Raw genomic sequence first — 19,048 nt, 5'->3', positions numbered from 1 at the left:
TCCTGTCATATTGAATTACAAATTGAATTAAAAAAAAGGATTGTTATATACAATATTGTCATAAATAAGAACATAAGATTCAAAACATTTTATGCAATCCTCAAGCACTAATACCTCATTATTAGCTGTCTCCTCCTATCTTAAGATCAAGGAGGAACCAGGTGTATAAATAAACACTTTTTTCATTTCATTTGACTTTGATTTGGTGCAAAAAACTCAATATTGTGTTTGTCAGGTGAACTTTCTAGTTGTGACCTATTTACAAAGGGATACCCAGTATAATAGAAGGCACATGTTATTTATTTTTATTTTGTAGTTACACTTTTTAACACTGGTTACACAAACTTATCGGCAGACAGACCAAACGATGCTATGCTGTAGCATATGCTACATGCTAATCACAGTAATTGATGCATCCTCCCTCACTCTATCTCCCCCTCTCCCTTAGTCACTTTCTCCCTCACTCATACACCATTTCTCTCTCTCTTTCCTTATCCTTTTCTCATTTTCACTACCTCACTCCATCCTGGGCCGGATCTACCATATGGGCAAACTGGGCGTCTTATTTTTTTGTGGATAAGATATGGGCTTATGTCCTATTTTAAAAGTGTAATGCTCTCGAAATATAATACAACCTTATGATAGAAAACATCTTCTTGCTTTCCTAGCATAGTTTATTTTCTTCTTTTTCACACCTTTTTATATCCTTTGTCCATGTGTTTCTGTTTGGCTGGTAAATTGGTCTATTACAGATAGTTTCAATTCATTTTTACATTTAATATTTTTAAATATGTGTATTCTTTGGATACTCTATTGATATACAGTATATATATTTTCGAAAGTACAATTGTGGAGCTGGGCTAAGCTCCTGATGTTGCTAGATCCCAGCAACGGCCCTGGTTCAGCTGGAGAATTCGGCCTTGACTCCATCCCTCATTCCTTACTTCCATCTGATCTCCACACCTGCAGTATACATGAGTAGATAATGAAACCTACATTGTTCTTGTGCGTATGTAAGTGTGCGTGTGTGTGTGCGCGTGTGTAAGTGTGTGTGTGTGCGTGTTACCTCCCTCACTTCCCCCCTCACTCACTTGTGTTCAGTTTATTCAAGCTTAATTTGACATTGTGCTAAAAAAAGATAATAACATTCAAAGTGATGACTATATAAATAGTAGGCCTATATACTCATCACATTATTCATCTTAATCCATCAATAAACTAATAATATCACCATGATTCTACATTTAAAGATACATAAATACATTCCAAATTGTAAATAAATAAATCAATAGTGTAGCAAGGTTTCACTTTAATGTTGGTCGTAGTCGTACTGAGGGTGGAAGAAGTCCTGAGGGTTGACATTTGGGGGGGGGGGGGAGACAGAAAGGAACTATTAGGTTTCAAATACAGTCCTGTTCTCTTCTGTACATGTTTTAAAGAAAGGTTAACAAAGTGAAAGGCAGAGCTACCGTCTGCTGCTTTGAAACAAACAGCTTGCCTGGTTCTACTTTCATTTTCACTCTCTACACTGAGCTGGAAGGACATTTGGTTTGGCTGCTCAAAAAGATGCCATACAATAAATAATAGATTAACAATCTTTCTATAAGCAGTAAAAAGACAACATACAAGAATACAAAGATGTATAGAGACACAGGGAAGTCGCACTATTTCAGGCATCTTACAGAAAACCCATTCAAAAAACTCAAGATGGCGACATCAAATGTGCACCAACTCATTTCCTGGTTTGAAGACTCTACAGCACTTTATTCACAAGTTTTGGGAGAGAAACTCCCTCTGAGGGAACACAGGGATTTGAGCCTTTGCAGAGGATTATCAAGCACAAGTACGGGCACGAGCAAAAAATAGGACTCAAGAGCACAACCAGGCAAAAAGGTCTTTAGTCAAGCGTTTAATCCAAAAGGTAAAAATAAAACAGGCAATGATCAAAAAATGTACTGACTTGAAGTAACGAAAAACAACCAGCTAAGTTGGCGGAAAACTACTAGAGAAGCAACAAAAAAACAACCAACTAGGTTGGTACAAATGCTAAGCAACTAGAACAATAGCTTACGTCAGAAGAGAAACATGGAGCACTTTCTGCTATACAGACAAGACGAACTGGTACTGACCAAGGAAACGGCACAGACTAAATATACAGGTGAGGAGTGATCATTAGGGACAGCTGAGGCTCATTGAGACCAGGCAGGTGATTAACAGGGAGAGAAAATACACAGGTGAGGGAGTGAGGCGATCAGCCAGGACCAGGATGTGACAAGGATTTGAATGCACACAAACCTATAGAACACACTACAGGAAAGGGCCCAATAGGGCCCCTTTAACCTTTCATTAGACTGGATATGTCAGAGTGCACGGAGCAGCAGAGAAGCTTTCTGTTTAGCAGCTGGTCTGGTGACGACAGCAGAGTAGATGACGTGGTCCTGGTTCTGGTCTGCTGGAGTCCTGCTGGGTCCCCCTCTCCAGTTCGGTCGGCCCAGAGAGGCGTAATGGATCGCCTCCTCCTGCGGAGACGGGCTCTCAGAGTCCTCACACTCTGAAATGATACAGGCGTGTATAGTGAGGGGAGAACACACCTGACTAATGAATGAAACAGTAGAAAAGGTGTGGTACCAGTCTGTGCGTTGGACGTATTCCACGGCTGCAGCTCTGTGTCTTCCTGACTCTGGGCTGCAAACAGAGACAAGAGATGAAGATGGACATAAAGATGGCGGCAGTTTGATTTTGTATACAATGAGTACGCTTCTCAAATGTTATGAAAAGAATAAAGAAACATGCTGATTATAGAGTTAGGGTTCACTTCAACATTTAATGCACCCAACTGAAATGTTACGTTTTGTATTGATGATGGAGGTTTCTTGCTCCCTCTATCTAATTTAAACAGTGAGATAAACAATTTTCAAAAGAGTGTGAAGTGATCAGAGTTCTTCATCTTTTTCAAATTTCAGGGTGTTAGGGAAATAATTGTCCTAGACTCCTAGTCTGTTATCTCCTTTAAGGAGATAGGCTGCTTCAGCCATAATGTTGTTGTTCCCATTCTATGACCGGGCAACCCTAGGTCACAGATGGTTTATTGTTGTGGGTACACTGGGACACTTCCTTCTCTGTGTTTGTGGACTCCAAGGTGTGAAATCTTCGAGGCCATAAGTGTCAGAAGCAAGTGACTCAGTGTTCCCAACTGTTTAGGCTATCTTCTCAAACATGTTGATTACTCTCTGTGGAACCAGTTAAATGGACTAACGAGAGAGAGGCGCTCTAGAATTGACGTGGCAACTCTACCGTGAAGTCAGAACCTCTGGCTCTTGGACTTGTGATGTGAATTCTCCGGCCGAAGCTCCAAATAAACCATCAGTGTTTGACATCAAAGCTCCTGCTCTTCCCGTGTCTCTTTCCTCAGTCGGTGACTCCCACTGCATTGCTACACAGAAGTTTCCTCTACACAGGTGTCTCCTATCAATCAATTGTTGTTGGACTGTGGCATCACCTTGATCAGAGACCCCCTGTGGTAAATTGAACTGATTGGATTAGGAAAGGCACACATCTTATTATAAAAGGTCTCAGAACTAAAGTAAAGCCGTGACATGGAAGGAGCTGCCGGCAGATCTCACAGACAGGATTGTGTTTCGCACGATCAGGGGCAGCCAACTAATAAATGTTGCTGCATTGTAGGTTTTGAAAAAAAGACCGTAAGAAACAAAGAACTTTGGTCATATGAAGCCAAGGTTAGGAAGGTTTCTAACAGTGAAATCACCTGGAAGTACCTAAATGTCAGCCATGATACTGTAAGAACTGTCTGAATTCTGTATATGTTATGAAAGGAGCTTCAATGCTTCCTTCATGATCTTCTTTAGCTCCGGTTATACTTGACCATCCTTAATTATATACTTCATTCACTAACATTTTTCTTGGAATCAACCAATCTGGACCGAACAAATGCAAAATATTCTCTTCATCGACTCGCGAAAAGGGAAGTTTGATTTATTTTTCTGTCCTCTCGTTATTTTGTGCGTAGTAACTGTAATGTATTTACTGCTATTATCAACAGTAACACCTTACATGACTGTGTTACAGACACATGTAATCTGATTACAGCCCCACACTGTTGACCACAGCCTAGAGAACCAGGCACAGCACCATCCCTACAGGGAAGCATGGTGGAAGCGTGTCGCTGTGGGGGTGTGTTTCAGCTGCAGAGACTATTGTAGACACAATGACACGTGGGGCTCTCTGCCAATCAGATACCTGCACATCTGTGTTTCCTCCTCCTCCTGCACCTCATGCCGGTCAGTAGAACACAGACCCCGGCCATGAGGAGGATCATTAACCCCATCCCCGCCACGGCAACCATCAGCAGGGCTGAGAGAACACACAGAACATCTGCTCAACAAACACCCAAACATCCACATCTGTACACTCTGCATGACTCAGCAGGGGCTGTGCTGACTCACCATTCACAGGTGTCTTCTTCTCCTTCTTCTTTATTTCAACCTCTTCTGATTAATAGAACAGAAACAAAACTCCAAACTTAGATAAAACAATTAAATATAGTTAATATCCTTTTGAAACAGCTATTTTTGAAGAATGTGAGTCATGGATTAACACTTACGAAATAATAAACTCCAGATACAATTAAATTGAAAGGAATGAAACTAAATCAACTGATTTGGAGTATACTAGTCCAGTTCTTCTGATCCATTGTGGATATGCATATTGCATATTTTCATGATACTTGGAAGACAAAATAAAACTACCCATTGTGATGATGTTTTGTTTAGAAATAGGTTATCTATTAAAGTAAAGTATAAGGATTTTAGTTAAAGTTAATAGCTAACATTATCTATTATATGTATAAAGCCAGGTATAGGTTGTAAATAAATACATTTAAAATAAGCAAAAATATTTTGTGTATGGTAAAGTTATCCTACCTGTTTCCATGACGACAGCTGTTGCAGTTGTTCTGGTGGTTGGCTGGAGGATGGTCGGCTCAGGCTGCACTGATAATCAGAAAAGACATACCTTGTTTAGCTGAAATGTATGTTAGTAAGTCCAACGTTACTCATGTCTGCTCGGCAGGAGAGATTTCTCTTTTTTCACCTTTAAAATAAACTTGTTAATAAATGGAGCAACATGGATTTAGCTTAATTCATTTCAAAAAGGCAACCATATAAAAGGAGAAATCTGTTAATTTCATTTCTCTGTTGATTTAAAGCTAAACAATGATTCTATAATATAATAGAATATAATGCAACCAAGCCATAGAATGCAATTACTGGAACTATTGTCCCTTTTTTTCTTTTTTACATCTCTTTACTGCATAAGCTTATAATCTACAGCATTACACGAAGTATTTAATAAGCATTCCAATACATGTGTGACACAATGGTAGTTCATTATTCTCATACAAATCTTAACTTATGAAATGAAGGGATTTCTATCCACTGGCTTTTCATTTGAAATTGAAACAGGAAGTGTTGAGCTGAACAACCTGATGCACTAAGAGAAAACCCATAAGTACATGCAGGAGCTGATCAATAAAACAACACAGTGAGCCCCAGTACGCCATGCTTCAAATAAAACCCTGGTACCTTCTGGAGCTGAGGTAAATAAATACTCTCTTTGATAATAAATGTAATAAATACAATGATCAGTGGAACAGTAGAAGCACACTGGGGTCTTCTATATTTTGAAAACCTAGCACAATCTGCTTTTGTTTATGTTATTTTTTCAGGAAAGATTGCATTGTGTAAATTAAGTTTTTGAATTCCAGCCACAGGACCACCTGTGAGGACGGAGAGTCTGGCCTGCAGCTTCCTGTTACACAGGAACTCTCCGGAGTCCTCTGGCTGCAGGTCCTGGATCTGCAGGGCCTCGTTCCTCAGGCTGATCCGGCTCCTCTCTGCTCTCACTGTACCGTTCCTGAACAGCGTGAGCAGGGTCTCCCACCGCCCCCCCTCCCTCCGCTGGGACCACCTCTTCTTGCGTTTGGAGGAGTCGCTGCAGGGGAGCAGCAAGGGTCCGGCCTGCAGGAACCAGGAAGTCCTCGCCTGAGGGCACAGACACAGAGGGATATGGACTGTATTTATGTATATAAATATTTAGGAAATAGCTGAAATGTATAAATGACTTAGACTCAAGCCACACCTTGACACTGTCATTCTTTTCAACTGTGTGTGTGTGTGTGTGTGTGTGTGTGTGTGTGTGTGTGTGTGTGTGTGTGTGTGTGTGTGTGTGTGTGTGTGTGTGTGTGTGTGTGTGTGTGTGTGTGTGTGTGTGTGTGTGTGTGTGTGTGTGTGTGTGTGTGTGTGTGTGTAGGCATGTATGAAAGATGAAATAGCAAACATCTTTAATAATTGACAGATTTCTTTACATATGTCACTTCCTGAGGGCGATGCACCCCAAGTGTAATTGTTCTCTTTGATACATCTGAGGCAAGTTTCAAGCCAAGGTTCAGAACGTACCAAATCAAACTAAAACTAGACTTAACTCAAAGCTTCACTTGCTATCCAACTGTTTAAAGACACACTTCTCTATATGTTCCTCACTCCCATAAAGCTCAATATTTAGCAGCCTACCTGTCATCACCTGCAGCTCGGCCACCAGCTGCTGGTTACAGCTGAAGGCCCCGTCGTCAGAGTGGTCGAGCCGCAGCAGGCAGAGCCCCCCGTCAGACAGCAGGTGGTAGCGCTGGGGGTCCTTGTTGGTCTCGTAGCTGCCCTGCCGGGACACCAGAACCTTCCGGTCACGGTGAGTCCAGACTACATCAGAGCTGTCGGAGCCCCCGCACTGCAGACAGATGTGGTGGTCCTCAGGGACTGAAAACCGGACCACTACTGGAGGACAGAAACAGATCTGAAACTCTCTTAGGGACACCGGGAAGTTCATGAAGACTCTCATAGGACCGATCCACTCTAGGCTGACCTTGCCAGAGGTCACAAAGTGTTTCTATTTTATTTCTGATGTCAGTAGTTACTGTAAACCCCTTGGACGTGGCACAGGTCAGCCTGGTCCTTGCAGACACGAAAAAGCAGAGTGGAACACTGCATGTTACACTAATCTAATGCTTTCAATGTTTAGGGGAGATACGAGTAGCCCCTTCTAATTTGGACTGATCCTCATTTTGGTTGAAATCTCATTGGCTCAGGCATTTTCATCGATGATACTAGTGCAGGGCCCTTTTGGGGTGTGTTCCGAGGCAGCCTAAAACGTTTCAAGGATTGATGAAGACAAAGTCCCGTTAAATGTGTCTGCCCAAGGTTTGATATTGAAATTCCAAGTTCAGACTGGATGACACCATTGGACCAGGGCTTAATAATCAAATCAAAATAAGTTCAGCTAAAGCTCTGTAAGAAGTTACCTCATTTTGATAGTTGCAGTATGAATAGAGTCTGAATAACTAACTGATTCCTTTATAACTAACTTTCATATAGAGTATGGATAATGATTGTGGGCAGTGGGCAGTGGGCTAGTGCACTGCTCCTCAAATCAAGGGAGCTGGGGAAAATGTGTTGTGTCCTTGGGCAAGACACTTCACCCTAAATTCCTCATGTGGGTATATTGTCCAAAGTATACATGTCTGATAAATGTAATATGTAATGTAAATCGCTCTGAGCACTTGGAAGCGCTACAATAAATGCATTTAATTATTATATTGTTCGATAGTTTTTAAACGTTTTCACATTTCCCTGTTACATTACGTTTAGAAAGATATATTTGTTTAATAATTGCATAAATAAACACATGATGCCATCATTATAAGCACCATATCATTAAAGAGAAATACTCTTTCTTCCATATTTCCCAGCTGCTGTTTTGGATGCAGACTTGTGTCACTCACTTCCTGCTCATGGTCCTTTTTTAGCCTTATTTCCTGTTTTATCGCATGGAAACATGCTCCATTCGTAACATCCAGTCGGCCTCAAATAACAAGGCAGGAAATAAATCAGATAGAATAACAATGACTGCAAGTGCTGTTGTTATGCATGTGAAAAATACAAATTGAAATATGATATGAGTAAAAGGGCTAATTTTTGTATTATCCCCGAAAACATATTTAATTATAATACAGTTTAAAATTAGTCATAGAAAATATTGCCTTTAATGTGTATATTATCGCATATTTTTATACAAATGTATATCTAAAGCATATACAAACCCCAATAACTTTTTATTTATAATAAAACTAAAATGTATACAACAAAGAGCTTTAGATAAAATACATTAAAAACTAAAAACTATTATTTAATATTTAACGGAGTATTTAGGGTCTCAATCTGTGAGGTTTTTTTGTAAGCCTTGTGAGACAACATATTTCTAGGAAACATTTTACACCATTTAACACCAGAAAACACAACTATTAAAACTACAGTTATTAATATAAAGAAATGCAAATATGATACACACCTGTTGCTGTGGAGTTTCCACTGCATTGGATCAGAACTGCGTGCAGGAACAAAGCGTCACAGAAGATCATTAAATGGCAAATCTTCAGATGAAAAGTATCAAACAGCATAGCTGCTACAGACCTCAGGCTTAGCTTCAGCATGTGAGACACTTTTCCACTTGTTCCAGTCTTTTACTCCCTCTTCCCTGCTTTGTACTAAACTGAGCGTCATCGTCCCTGTAAATAGAGCTGTGTATTCACAGCATTCAGCTGACACCTTCTATAAGGACTGTAAATCTATCAAGTTGTATGAAACTACCATTATAGTTCCAGAACTATACAGATTCAATATTTGACCTTTTCTAAATTCTGAATATCAACAGGATTCAGCATTTAAGTACATAACATATGAAAATGCTTATCTACCGTACAGTGTGTGAATTTCAAATGACACTTACAAATATACGGTAGGGGAGACCAGGGACAGTTGTAACACGGGACAGTTGTAACGCCTTCAATATCTCCAATCATAAACAAGCTAGAGTGATGAAACTCACTCTGCACATGCTCAGTTAGATCGAAAGATTGCTGTGAAAAAAAGGAGCCACGTTTAAATCTCTCGCGAAAGATATCAGCAAAAGTCTGTTTCTGAGGTAAAACATTTACTAAAATGATGATGTATTTTTTGGATACTGTCTTGAGGTCAAATGTCTAGAAATCCAAACTAGTATTATTAGAATCACTGTTTTGTAAGCTACAAATATAACTAGCTATGGGTCAAGCTAGCAATCAGGCAGGTTCACAGGGGGTGAAAACATGACTGGTGGTCCCGTATGGCAAGCCATTTGAGTATTTATTCAATTTCCTTGATATCAGACGGCAGCGGCCTACACTAGATGGCTCTTTGATTTCACTTGTTAGATATATGGTCAAACTAGTTTGGCACTCTGCTTTACTAGTTAAATAAAACATTACACTAGTCGCTCTTTTTCAGCAACTAGTGGCACTTTTGTCCGACTAGTTACCACGTATGCCTTACTAGTGACGCCAGGAGCAGCACTAGTAACGCCAAAGTCCCAACTTGTAAGCTTTTTGATGAACTAGTTGCCCTCTGACCGTACTAGTGACCTATGGCAAGCCATTTGAGTATTTATTCAATTTCCTTGATATCAGACGGCAGCGGCCTACACTAGATGGCTCTTTGATTTCACTTGTTAGATATATGGTCAAACTAGTTAGGCACTCTGCTTTACTAGTTAAATAAAACATTTGACTAGTCGCTCTTTTTCAGCAACTAGTTGCACTTTTGTCCGACTAGTTACCACGTATGCCTTACTAGTCTTTTATTGTGGCCAGCCTAAGGCACACCTGTGCAATAATCATGCTGTCTAATCAGCATCTTGATATGCCACACCTGTGAGGTGGGATGGATTATCTCGGCAAAGGAGAAGTGCTCACTATCACAGAGTTTTTCAGATTTGTGAACAATATTTGAGAGAAATGGTTATTTTGTGTATATAGAAAATGTTTTAGATCTTTGAGTTCATCTCATGAAAAATGGGAGCAAAAACAAAAGGTGTTGCGTTTATATTTTTGTTCAGTGTAGTATAGTGTGTTGAAAATATAGAGAAAAAGAGGTAAAATAATAGAATATTATGAAAATCTCATGAAGGAGGTCAAAATATGAAAACGGTTATTGTATACACCAGTATGTTGAACAAATCCTAGTCATAGTATAGTATTTCATATATTTATTTAAAAAAGAGTCACAGTGTAGAATGTCCGAACATTTATTTTAAAAGTACTAGTATAGTATGTCAAAAGTATCTTGAAAAAAGTCCAAGTAGGCTATAGTATGTAGTTAAGAATTATATTATATAGTTTGTCTGTAATGTCAGTATAGGATTTCTAAACATATTAAAGAAAGTCATAGTTTGTCTAAAAGATCTTGAAAAAGTCATGACATTGTGTGTGTGGAAATGGTTTTGAATAAACACATCAGTATGTTAAAAAGTCAAATTGTATCAAGTGCATCAGACAACTGAAATTACTCCATTCAAACCATATTTCTAAATAAGTAAAGAATGGTCATAGTATATAACCGGGCTATTTAATAGTTTTTGAATGGGGCAGTTGATGAACTGATCCAAAATAAGGGCTCAAGAAAAATATGCCTTGAAATATGAGCAATCATGTTAATAGCTACAGATAAAGTAGTGTACAACAACAACAACAACAACAACAACAACAACAACAACAACAACAACAACAACATAGGATTGCTTATATTGTATGTTGTAAAAGCAAGGCACAAAAATCAGGGAACCATATGCCCAAGGCATTCCTACATTTAGATGACATTCAGAACTCAGTACATGTGAACCATTATTAACTCATTTAACTATCAACATCAATTTAAGTGCACACACCAGTGCAAACAAAACTAAACTAAAAAACAGGCCTGTGTGCATTATGGTTTTGAATAAACACATCAGTATTTAAAAAAAGTCAAACTATAAAGTGCATCAGACAGCTTAAATTACTCCATTTGAACTATAGCTAGAACTTCACTATTTGTAACAAAAGTAATTGAACCTAAGTGAAGCCAACCTAAGGAGTGGGCACTACAGTCAGGAACTAGCTTACTTTTTAACATTCTACTCAAAGGGCCGGTATATATATTACCTTTGCCAATCGCATAACCCTGGTATATGTCAAATAGTCATTATAATATTTTAGAATGTATCAACAACAAACACTAAAAAGTACTAGTATGGTATATCCAGGTATCATGGCTTATTTTCTTTAAGTATTTGCGGTCGGGCATCTTGGATGTGTCTGGACATATCGAACTACTTGAATCTTGGAACTGATGACTGACAGTGGCCAAAATGTTTAGTTTGTATGTTCTGGTGGTCACAAGTGTTTTCTAACAACATATAACATTGGGGTCTGATAATTTTGTTTGCTCTGACCTAGCTTTTATTTCTAGGGTGTTTTTATATTCACACCATACCTTTCAGTATTTAGCCAACGTTGCATAGCGTATTTAAGTTAAAATCTTGAAAGCAATAGCTTTAAATGAGGTTGAGTTAATAATAGAGGCTAACTCTTATGGAGATTGGTGATTTAAGTTACATTTGGCTCTAATAAAAGTATGGTATATCAGAATATCATAAAAATATAAATAAAAGGTCACACAAACTAGCCTTTTAGAGTCACAGTATAGTGAGTGTTGTTTCTTTTTGTGTGTTTGCATGTGTTTGGTGTGTGTGTGTGTGTGTGTGTGGTGTGTGTGTGTGTGTGTGTGTGTGTGTGTGTGTGTGTGTGTGTGTGTGTGTGTGAGTGTGTGTGGGGGGGAGGGGGGACAATGGGAGACACTGTTATCCCAAAAAATTGTGAGTAAAGAAACTGTGACATATAAAGAAATAATTTTCACTAAAACTGTGATGTTACATCCCTCAGAGATGTCTATTCTTCTTCTTTTTTAAAACCCATACTGTGAGAAAGGAACTAAATTATCTGAAAGATTACTTATTTTTGTTTAAACCAACAGTGTGGGGATACCTGCCAGAGACAGAGTCACGGGGACTGACCATAAAACAGGCAAGTGATATAAAAGAAGGGGGAGGGTCTGGAGGGGAAGGTGTTTTCACTCTGGACCCTAGGGTGGGGGAAAGGAAGAGGTAGAGGATTCATTTGAAAGATCTGACTTGATTGTTGTGATGGTTGAAGGAAGAAACACGGGCGAGGAAGAATCAGAAAAATAACTTGTTTGTAAAAAGGACGGCACGTCTTTTTTCTCAAATGTATGTCAGTTTCAAGAAAGATGAGAGGTTTTATGCACAAAGTGCAAAATATCCTGGAACCCTTCAAAAAAGAAAAGCAGGTAGAGGTAAAGTATGTTGAAATATTTCACAAAAAGTTGTGATAGTTGTATGTTGATAAAAATGTGTCGTTGGTAACGACTGTGTCGTTTTTCAAAATATAATGAACGAAGTCATAGAGGGAAAAAAATAGCACAGTATGTGGAAAATATGAAAACAGCACGTTGAAAAAAGTAATGTTATGTTAGAATAACATGAAATAATTCACAGTAAAGCATCTAAAAAACCATTTAAGAAAGTCAGGTTATTAAAGTTCTCAAAACTGTATTGTTAAATCAGTGTTAAAATCACAAACTTTCCATTTAGAGTTTGATTCTTTAAGAAACTCAATTCATTACAAAACAATTCTTATTTTACCAAGTTGTAAAGTTTTGCATCAAATCTGTTCATAGTCTTAGTATAGTATTTCATATGTATCATTTAAAAAGAGTCACAGTGTAGAATGTCCGTACATTTATTTTAAAAGTACTAGTATAGTATGTCAAAAAGTATCTTGAAAAAAAGTATAGTATGTAGTTAAGAATTATATGTTTTAGTTTGTCTGCAATGTCTTTATAGGATTTTTTTAAAAATAAAGAAAGTCATAGTATAGTTTGTCTAAAAGATCTTGAAAAAAAGTCATGACATTGTGTGTTGAAATGGTTTTGAATAAACACATCTCGTCAAATTGTATCAAGTTGTGGAGTCTATTTTTATATAACAGTACAAGATTCTTATTATTACATTATTTGCTTATTGTGCTCATTGTATATGCTGTGACTTAGGAATAAATGGACCCAATCACCAAGTTTTGATGGGGTGGACATGAACGAAGGGAAAAGTTACACGAGAAAGTGTTTAGCTTGCAATATTGAAAGTAGCAAGGTCGAGTGCAGAGACTGAGAGAACACAAAGAGGTAGTCAGAACAGCACAACGCACCGGCCTTCACTCTGTATGGGAGCCGCGCTCCCCCGCAAAGCTAGGAAGCAACATTATGGTTTCCCACTATATCTGAAGAAACGTTAGAGAAAACAAATTAGTATTTCAAACCGGAGAGACGTGATGTAAGGAATACATATTTATTGTTACACGTCATATGAATGAAACGATTGCCATGATAATACAACAGGAGAATGGAATGGTGTTTGGCGATTAGGCCCCTGGTTTGCAGGATAATCATTCAGGAGGGAAAGAACCGCTCCGATGAAATCCCCGGGGTCGAGACACTGGTGGTAATGATAAGTAGGTGGGACCGGTCTGAAGAAGGAAGGTTTAGCTTTGTCCTGGAGGAAACGGGAGGCGAGAGGGGTGGAGGCGGGTTGCGTGTGGTCACCTGAAATGACAACGGACAGGGAGGAAGAGCAGGCATTTAAGGAATTTAGCATGTGCAGCAATTGGCTGCTGAGGGGTGACGCCCTCGTATTTAATGAGGGGGGAGGGAGCAATAGAGTGACATGTAAGTGACTCATTGTTAGGTCTTCCTTATTGAACTTGCGCTAAAGCTTTCATTTCAAACCGGAGAGACGTGATGTAAGGAATACATATTTATTGTTACACGTCATATGAATGAAATGATTGCCATGATAATACAACTGGAGAATGTAATGGTGTTTGGCGATTAGGCCCCGGTTTGCAGGATAATCATTCAGGAGGGAAAGAACCGCTCCGATGAAATCCCCAAAACCAGTGAAGTATGAAATACTGAGATGAACTGAGTTTCTTACCTTGTAGGGTGACTGTGGTGATCTAGGGATGAAATAATAGATTAACATATGTATGCGGCAGGAGGCCGGAATCACTGCCGGAGCTTACGGGTCATGCTGAGACTCTGACAGCCGAAATCAGTGCCGGTCTTATCTGAAAACGACCTGAGGGTCGCCTGCCTGGCTAGCAGGGCTTGACTACGCCGCCACGAAGGTCGAACGTCCTGCCAAAGCAGGGATCTTGTTTTTTAACAGAGACCGAAGTCTACGGTGGCCCAACGTCCACGAGACCGAAGTCTATGGTGGCCCACAGTCCACGAGACCGAAGTCTACGGTGGCCCAACGTCCACGAGACCGAAGTCTATGGTGGCCCACAGTCCACGAGACCGAAGTCTACGGTGGCCCACAGTCCACGAGACCGAAGTCTACGGTGGCCCACAGTCCACGAGACCGAAGTCTACGGGGACCCACAGTCCATGAGACCGGAGTCTACGGGGACCCCCAGTCCACGCCTGACATCGCAGGGTATACATTTTACGCAGACACATTTGAGCAAGGGCCTGGGATTAGATACCTGCGTGCAGGAGAATGTAGCCCGTGACATGTAGATGCAGCGTGAGACGAGACATTATTCCCTGTGGGCGGGGCCCGCGGACTAGGACAGGAATGCACAGTGGCGTTTCTAGGTGTACAAAACTGGGGGGGCAGAAAGAGGTTGGGGGAGAGAGAGAGAGAGAGGGGGGGGGGGACAGAGAGAGGGAGGAGAGAGAGAGGGGGGACAGAGAGAGGGGGGGAGGAGAGAGAGAGGGGGAGTGTCAAATTACATACTGAAGACCACAGGAGCAACACTGTGAGCGCATACATTTACGTACACAGCGTGGGGATGTCATAGTAATGCACCTTCATACATGGAGTAAAGGTCACCATCACAAAGTAATTCTTAACAATAACAACAACCGTAATGCTTTAGCATTAAAACACCATAGACTGTAAATATAAGGAAAACACAGACACTCATCATCGAGGTCACAATATCAATCGATCCAGCAGAGGCAAAACACAGAAGATCAACAAAATATATGACATAAATGAACTTACCAAAGCTGAAGGCTCACTTGAAAAGAAAAGCGGCACGGCGGTCCTTCCTCTGACAGAATGTGTCTATCACTTTGGGGATGAAGTCCTGTAGTTGCTGGATCAACTGGCTTTCAATTGAAAGCATGGCCAATGCGTTAAGTCGCGGCTGTCCCATGGTGTTGCGAGTGAAAGTCTTTATCCTTTTGAGGGTGGAAAAGTTCCTCTCTGACTCGGATGTCGTCATCGGAGTCGTCACTATTATTTTGACCAAAATAACAGTCTCAGCAAACGTTTCCTCCAAGTTGTTCTCGTGAATGGATTTCAACAGAGACAGGGCAGTGTTTCCAGTGTGAAGCTCACTGTGGCGGTAGAGCGTGGTCAGCTCAGACTTCAACTTCTCCTTGTTTCCCAACGCAGGCCACAGTTTCACGGCGCAGTCAAGCTCAGGTGTAGGAAATGACAGGACATGCTGTGGGAAGAATGAGCTGTCAACAAGCTTTGCAGCGATCAAATGGTCACTCTGTGAGAACCTCTGTTCCACCTGTGAGATGACTGTGTCACAAGCCTCCTTCATCACCGGCGCTGTGCTGCTGACTCGTCGGCCTGGCTCGTCTGTTCCATCATGAGCAGTGGCGGCCAATGCATCAGTTTTCTGCCTCATTTTCTGAACATTTTCCTTGAAACGGCAGAGCGCGCTGTTGATCCCAGGTGCATCGATGCTTCGTTTTTGCAGAGTGTTGTATAGAACATCCACTTCTGGCATAAGCAACGAAAAAAACTCCAGGAGCTGCATAAATGCTCGGTCCCGCAGTTTCTTTGACAGGCCGTATGCCTCACTTATGGTGACCGCATCCCATCCTGGTTGTGCGCGTATATGCTTCATACACTGAAGTAGTGCATCTCGGGTCTCCCAAACCGCGTTCACAGTTCTGCTTTTAAAGTTCCATCTCACAGCCGGTGGCCGTGGGATGCGTCTCTGTGTTGCCTCTGCAAGAGCTGCAACACGTTTTGGAGCACCGGAGAAAAAAGTGGAAAAAGCAGTTAGATCTGCAAAAAACACCTTCAGGATGCTCATCCTTGCTGAACACAGTTGCTGCAGGGTCAGGTTCAGTTGGTGGGCGTAGCAGTGAACAAACTGAGCGTTTGGGTACGTCTCCTTCATCACCGTCTGTACCCCGCGCACGTTACCGCTCATGACGGCCGCCCCGTCATAGGTCTGAGCGATTAGCTTTTCTTTCAGCTTCAGGGGTTCCAGAACAGCCTTGATGCTGTTAGAGAGACCTACACCAGTTTTGTCCTTTACTTCCACAAACTCCAAAAAACGCTCTGTAACTGTGAGGTCAGGCATAATGTATCGCAGCACAATCACCATTTGCGATTTACAGGAGACATCGGTTGTCTCGTCGACCTGAACGGCAACAAATGATGTGTTGTCCACTTGCTTGGCTATTTCCTCCCTGTACAGATCATACATGCAGTCCAAGAGTTCATTCTGTATGGTGCTTGATGTCCCTTTGAAAACAAGCTGAGCTTCGTAGTGCCGTTGAAGCCTGGAATCGCCCTCACACATTGTCTCGAAAATTGACCTGAATATCCCTGGATTCAGAGAGTCCGCCGACTCGTTGTGGCCCCGCAGTGCTGTCTCACATTTCCCACACAGTTTAATACAGGTGATGATCCGACCAAGCACGTACCTGTTTTCTTCCACCTTCCTATTATGAGAATCAATGCCGCGTCTGTAGGCGCTGTCAATCTGAGCTGCAACATTCACCCTTCCAAGTAATCCCAATTTTACGGCATTTTCCAAATGACTGTTGCTGCTCTCATGCTTCATTGTCCTCTCCGAAAGATGCTTTAAGTCCTTGTAACCTGTCCTCGACCAAGTACCTTGATCTTCACCAAAAAGCAGGCAAGGAAAGCAAAAGAGGGAATTCTTCTGGATGCTCGCCGTTAGCCATTTCTTTTTAGCAAACCACTCAGCGTTAAACCCACGTTTAACTTTGCCCGCAGTCTGGACCATTTGGAAATCCGGTGGATGGTGGGCACCGAGGCGCTTTACCTCCAGTTTCTCTCCGAGACTAAGTGTCTCAAATGTGTGCTCCAGTAAATGGTCAACTTCATTCATTTTCTTTCAGTTTTTTACTTCTTTTAATCGCTGGTGATGTTAGCTATATGCTGCTCTCTCGTCTCCTCTTCAAACTACACGTGACGTTTCGCAGCACTGCACACGTGAGTACTTACAGCCAATCAATTCTGAATTATGTGAGATGACGTATGGTGGGGATGGGAGCACTATGCCCCTACGGTCATTATTTTTTTGCCACACACATTAAATAGAAAAATACTCTGAGCATGCGCAGTGTAGTTTTTACAATCACCGTTCACTTAGACTGTGAGAGGGAGGGGCAGGATCGGGTTTTGTCCCACATGGCTCTAAACAGCTCAAAACGGCCCTCTAGACACTAATTAGAAGAACACAGACTAAAACAGAAATGTACAGACGAATCAGATTATTAAACATGACCTTAAAATATATTTTATATGTTTTTTTATTTATTTTTTAGTATTTTTTTGTAATCATTATTTGTAATACTTTCTTCTGACACTAGGTGGGGCTGTGCCCCACCTGCCCCTAATGATCCGCCGCCACTGGGAATGCAGTTTGAAATCCGGTACCATAATGAGACATGTATACGTGTAAACGTGTTATGAACCACCACCAGTTATATGCATAAATACCATAGTTAGGGTCCGAGAGATCTTTGGGAAGCCAGGACGGTGCTGATGTCCGGGCGAATGTAGGTTGTGAAGGCGGAGGAGGACCACTGTCCTAGTTGTTGTAGGGATGAGGTGGAGAGACCTTGATTAGCAGCAGAGGTGGCTGCACCTATCCTGAAGGAATGTCCCGAGTTTGATGTAGGTGATAGGCCGGACTTAATGAGGACTTGCTTGAGGTAGAAATTGAACAGGTGCAGCGTTAAGGGAGCATTTCCTTTGATAAGAAAAAGTGGTGAGGACGGATTGGTGGGGGGTCTGCAGCGCAGGAATTTAATCATGGAATTAAAAGGGTAGAACGGGGAATCGATACGAGCTGCGATAACTGAGCAGGCTCCTCCGCATTTGGAGTGTTTGAGGCTGAGACTAAAGTGGTTGGCGTTGAAGACTAGGTCGGAGAGGCAGACGTCTTGACTGGGGTCGAACGTGAGGGAAGCTGTGGTGAATTCGCCAGGTCGGAGGAACGCATAGAAGGCGCAACATTTCCCCCGTCTTCATCACCCTGCCTACGTCAACCACCTCCCCCCCTGGCAGCATGTCCTCTACCCCCGCACCATCTCCCACATCTCCATCACCGTGCCTGCATCGGCCGCCTCCCCTCCCTTCGAGAGGTTCACCAAACCATCTAAAGCTCCATTGGAAGCCATTTGGAAAGGGCAGGCACTTTCAAAAACACTTGGCAGGTGATTGGATCAATCTGTCTATCACCTTCTATCATGGGCCACTTCTGATTGATTACCAATGGCTGGTACATGTGGAGCACAGCACTTCTGATTGGTGTGGATGACTGACACACAAGAAGAAAAAAAAATGGTAGAAAAAAAATATTGTAAGAAAAAACAAAAAAATCGCAGGCTTTGCGATTTGACAATCGCATCATTTAAAATCGCGATTTCGATTTAAAATCGATTAATCGTTCAGCCCTAGAGGGGAGCCAACGGCAACCGGACAAATACATGAGGGAGATCCGATACGTCACTCATCTGGAGGAGAGGACCAGGCGCGCGTAGAGCAGAGTGGAGAAGTGCGATCACAGAGCCTGCCAAGGCTATAAATGACTTTGATTTGTTGTTTAAATAGGGGGCCTACAAAACCCATCAGCCCCAGGGCCTGATGGCAGGTTAAGGCGGGCTTGCCTGCAAGGTGAATACAGCTGGTAAAATAAAAAGTGTTTGAATGCGTACATTAACAGGTTTATGATATCACTGCCCCGTCCAAGACACGAGTGGAT

Source organism: Gymnodraco acuticeps, unplaced genomic scaffold (genome assembly GCF_902827175.1).
Source record: "Gymnodraco acuticeps unplaced genomic scaffold, fGymAcu1.1, whole genome shotgun sequence".
NCBI classification, from domain to species: domain Eukaryota; kingdom Metazoa; phylum Chordata; class Actinopteri; order Perciformes; family Bathydraconidae; genus Gymnodraco; species Gymnodraco acuticeps.
The sequence above is the reverse complement of the archived record's forward strand: the minus strand, read 5'-3'. Positions refer to the sequence as shown.